The sequence below is a fragment of the Rhinolophus hipposideros genome (genome assembly GCF_964194185.1).
Source record: "Rhinolophus hipposideros genome assembly, chromosome: X".
In the NCBI taxonomy this organism is placed as follows: Eukaryota; Metazoa; Chordata; class Mammalia; order Chiroptera; family Rhinolophidae; genus Rhinolophus; species Rhinolophus hipposideros.
Window position 1 is genome coordinate 67,179,698 of NC_138046.1, and position 5,470 is coordinate 67,185,167.

The 5,470-nt window shown below is 34.0% G+C and overlaps 1 pseudogene across 1 annotated transcript; it reads right to left on the reverse strand.

The window, feature by feature from the left end:
- Nucleotides 1-422: 422 nt before the first annotated feature.
- LOC308495041 (large ribosomal subunit protein uL11-like) lies at nt 423-886 on the reverse strand (annotated as a pseudogene). The gene has a single exon. The product of its transcript is annotated as a large ribosomal subunit protein uL11-like (transcript).
- Nucleotides 887-5,470: the final 4,584 nt, after the last annotated feature.

Consider the following 5,470-nt stretch of genomic DNA (forward strand, 5'->3'; position numbering starts at 1 on the left):
TCTAGGAGGTTTATAGTTTCAGGTCTTATGTTTAGGTCTTTAATCCACTTTGAGTTGATTTTTGTGCATGTTTTAAGATGAAGGTCCATATTCAGTTTTTTAAAAATGTGGATATTTAGTTTTCCAAACTAAATATCCAATTTATTGAAGAGGCTACCCTTTCCCCCATAGATGTTATTGACACTTCTGTTGAAAATTAACCACATATGTGTAGGTTTCTTTCTGGGCTCTTTATACTATTCCATTGCTGTTGTGTCTGTTTAGATGCTAGTACCAGAGAGTGTGGATTACTATAGCTTTGTAATTAAATTTGATAACAGGATATCATAAAGTGTAATATTTTCAGCTATCTTCTTCTTTTTTCTTCTCCTTCTCCTTCATTGTCAAATGATCTTTAATTGAAATATTTTCTTTTGTAGTTCTTAACTAGCTGGGCATTCCACTGCACCATTGTTGATGTCATCTGTGATGTCATGAGGGTGGCGGTACATTACAGCCCAAGACTGGGCAATCTCCAAGATCACTTCAATGTTTCCAGAGAGTTCTCTAGCTAAAGACTGGTGCCGTATCAATCAGGCAATGTTAACAATCTCATCAAAAGTGGTATTTCCACTATGCTTAATGTCTTTTGCTTCTTTCTGTCTCCTGGCGGTTCTTTGAGGACTTTGATGATCAGGGCAGAGGCAGAAGATACCACTTAAATCTGGGCCTGTCTGTTCTGAACGGTCAGTTTCACTGTAATCCTCAGACCCTTCGAAGTCATCACCAGCCTATTTGGAGACAGACCCAGCGTGCCAATCTTCGGGGCCAGGGCAGACGTGGCACCAACTTCCCCATCAGTGCACCTCAGGTATATGCTTTTGGTCTTGTTGGGGTAAAACTGCATGGTGGAGGCCGCTGGTGTCGGATGAACGCAGATTTGGGATGATGTAAAGAAGTTGGCACCTTGGGTTCTTCCCAGCCAAGTCAGCTGTGCATTTAATCTGTAGATCACTGTTGGTAGAATTTATATTTTAACAATGTTAGTTGTTCCAACCCATGAACGTGGGATAGCTTTTCATTTATGTGTGCCTTCCTTAACTTTATTCAATATGTTATAGTTTTCGCTGTACAGATCTTTCATCTCTTTTGTTAAGTTTATTCTGAAGTCTTTTATTCTTTTTGATGGTATTATACATGGGGTTGTTTTCATTTTTTAATTATACATTTTTTTCAGTTATAGTTGGCTTTCAATATTAATTTCAGATGTACAGCATATTGGTTAGACATTTATACAATTTATGTAGTGATCCCTTGATTAGTCTAATACACCCCTGGCACTAATCATGGTTGTTACATTACTGACTATATTCTCTATGCTGTACTTTACATCCCTGTGACTATTTTGTAAGTATCAATTTGTATTAATCCCTTCACCTCTTTCACCCATCTCCCCAAATGCATCCTCTCTGGTAAACATCAGTTTCTTCTCTGTATCAATGAGTCTGTTTCTGTTTTGTCTGTTTGTTTATACTGTTCTTTAGATTCCACATATAAGTGAGATCATATGGTATTTGTTTTACTCTGACTTATTTCACTTAGTATAACACACTCTAGATCCATTTATGCTGCAACAAATGGTAAGACTTCATTCTTTTTGTGGCAGAGTAACACTCCATTGTATATATGTACCACTTTTTCTTTATCCAGTCATCTACTGATGAGCACATAGGTTGCTTCCATATCTTAACTATTGTGAATAGCACTGCAGCAAACATAGGGGTGCATATATTTTTTTCAAATTAGTGTTTTGGATTTCTTTGGATAAATACCCAGGAGTGGGATTGCTCGGTCATAAGGTAGTCCAATATTAATTTTTTTAGGAAAATCTCCAAACCGTTTTCAATAGTGGTTGTGCCAACTTAAAATTCCACTGACAGTGCATGAAAGTTCCCTTTTCTCCACATCCTCACCAACACTTGATGATGTTTTATTTATTCATGATAGCCGTTCTGACATGTATGAGGTAATATCTCATTGTGGTTTTAATTTGCATTTTTTCTGATGATTAGCGATGTTGAACATCTTTTCATATATCTATTGGCTATCTATATGTCTTCTTTGAAGAAATGTCTATTCAAGTCCTCTGCCCATTTTTAATAGGATTGTTTGCTTTTTTGGTGTTGTGTTATATGAGTTCTTCATAAATTTGGGATATTAACCCTTTATCAGATGTATCATTAGTGAATATATTCTCCCATTCATTAGGCTCTTTTCATTTTGTTGATCATTCTCTTTGCTGAGAAAAACTTTTAAATTTGATATAGTCCCATTTGTTTATTTTTTCTTTTGTTTCCTTTGCTGGAGAATATATACCAGAAAAAAATATCAATTAAAGCAATGTCAGAGAGTTTACTGCCTATGTTTTCTTCTAGGAATTTTATTGTTTCAGGTCTTACATTTAAGTCTTTAATCCATTTTGACTTTATTCTTGTATATGGTGTAAGAAATTGGTTCAGTTTCTTTCTTTCCTTTTTTTTTTTACATGTATGTGTCCAGTTTTCTCAACATCATTCACTGTCTTTAAACCGTTGTAAGTTCTCTCCTCTTTTGTCATAAATTTAATGACCATATAGGTGTGGGTTTATTTCTGGGATCTCCAGTCTGTTCCACTGATCTATGTGTCAGTTTTTATACCAGTACCATGCTGTTTTGATTATTATAACCTTATAGTATAGTTTGATATCAGGCGGATTCATGCCTCCAATTTTGTTCTTTCTCAGGATGTCTGTGCCTATTTGGGATCTTTTGTGGTTCCATATCAATTGTTGGATTATTTGCTATAGTTCTGTGAAAAATGCCATTGGTATTTTGAGAAGGATTGGTTTGAATGTAGATTGTTTTGGGTAGTACCAACATTTTAACGATGTTAATTTTTCTTGTCTATGAGCACGGTATATTCTTCCATTTATTTGTATCTTCTTTAATTTCTCTCTTCAGTGTCTTATAATTTTCTGAGTACAGGTCTTTTGCTTCCTTGATTAAATTTATTCCTAGATATTTTTTTTTCTGTTGTAAATGGGATTGTTTCCTTACTTTCTCTTTCTCGTAGTTCATAGTTGTATTTCTCATAGTTGTATTTCTCATAGTTGTATATATATATATATATATATATATATATATATATATATATATATATATATATATATATATATAATACAACTGGTTTCTGAATGTTAATTTTGTATCCAGCTATTTTACTAAAATCATTTATCAGTTCTTACAGTTTTTAGGTGGAATTTGTCATGTTCTCTATATAAAGTATCATGTTATTTGCAAGCAATAACAGTTTTACTTCTACCTTTCTAATTTGGATGCCATATATTTATTTTACTTGTCTGATTGCTGTGGCTAGGATTTCCAATGCTATGTTGAATAAAAGTGGTGAAAGTGCACATCCTTGTCTTGTTCCTAATCTTAAAGACAATGTTTTAGCTCTTTGCACTCGAATATGAGGTTAGCTGTTGGTTTGCAGTATATGGACTTTGTTATGTTGATGTACATTACTTTAATTCCCACTTTGTTGAGAATTTGTATCATAAATGGATGCTTGATTTGTTCAAATCATTTTTCTTCATCTATTCATGTGATCATAGGCTTTTTACTTTCATTTTGTTTATGTGGTATATCATATTAGTTGATTTGCACATATTGAAACAACCTTACATCCTAGTAATAAATCCCACTAGTCATGGAGTATAATCTTTTTACTGTATTGCTGTATTCAGTTTGCTAATATTTTTTCTTTAATTAAAGTTTATTGGGATGACAAGTGTTAGTAAAGTTATATAGATTTCAGGTGTACAATTCTGTAATACATCATCTATATCTCACATTATGTGTTCACCACCCAGACTCAGCTCTCCTTCCATCACCATATATTTCACCCCATTTACACTCTTCTAGAACCCCCCCACCCCACCCTCTGTTAACCACTAAACTGTTGTCTATGTCTATGAGTTTTGTTTCTTCATTTGTTTTTCTTGTTCTTTTGTTGTTTTCAGTTTTATATACCACATATCAGTGAAATCATATGGTTCTCGACTTTTTCTCTCTGACTGATTTCGCTTAGCCTTATAATCTCAAGATCCATCCATTGTCACAAATGCTACTATTTTATCTATTCCTATGGCTGAATAGTATTCCATTGTGTATATATACCACAATTTCTTTATCCATTCATCTATGGAAGGACACTTTGATTGTTTTCATGTCTTGGCCACCGTAAATAAAGCTGCAATGAACAGTGGAGCACATATATCTTTATGGATAAATATTTTCATATTTTTTTGGTAGATACCTAGAAGAGGGATTGCTGGGTCGTATGGTAATTCTATTCATAATTTTTTGAGGAACCTCCACATTGCCTTCCACAGTGGCTGCACCAATCTGTATTCCCACCAACAATGTATAAGGTTTCTTTTTCTCCACAGCCTCTCCAACACTTGTTACTATTTGTCTTGTTCATAATAGCCATTCTAAATAGGATGAGGTGCTATCTCATTGTGGTTTTTATTTGCATTTCTCTGATGATTAGTGATGTTGGGCATTTTTTTATATATCTATGGACCATTTGTATGTCCTCTTTGTAAAATGTCTCTTCAGGTCCTCTGCCCATTTTTAAATTGGATTGTTTGTTTTTTTGTTGTTGAATTGTATGTGTTCCTTATATATTTTGGATATTAGCCCCTTATAGGAGGTGTTGTTTGCGAAAACCTTCCCCAATTCAGTTAATTGGCTCTTTGTTTCATCGATGGTTTCTTTTGCTGTGCAGAAGCTTTTTAGTTTGATGTAGCCCAATTGATATTTTTTAGCTTTTACTTCCCTTGCCTTTGGAGTAAAATTCATACAATCCTCTTTGAATCCAAAAGTTTAGTACCTATATTTTCTTCTATGCGGTTTATTGTTTCAGGTCTTATGTTTAGGCCTTTGATCCATTTTGAATTAATTTGCTACACGGGAACAGATAGCATTCTAGTTTCATTCTTTCGCACGTGGCTTTTCAATTCTCCCAGCACCATATTCTCAATTCTGTTCCATTAGTCTGTGTGTCTGCTTTTCTGCCAATACCATACTGTTTTGATTATTGTTGCCCTGTAGTACAAGCTGAAGTCAGGGACTGTGATACCTCCGTCACTGTTATTTTTTCTTAGAATTGCTTTGGCTATTCGGGGTCTTTTGTTGTTCCATACAAATCTGATGATTTTTTGTTCTATTTCTTTTAAAAATGCCATTGGGATTTTGATGGGGATTGCATTAAAACTGTACATTGCTTTGGGTAATATGCCCATTTTATCTATGTCGATTCTTCTAATCCATGAACATGGAATATCTTTCCATTTCTTTGTGTCTTCTTCAATTTATTTTAAACATGTATTATAGTGTCAGTATATAGGTCTTTCACATCCTTGGTTAAATTTATTCCTAGGTA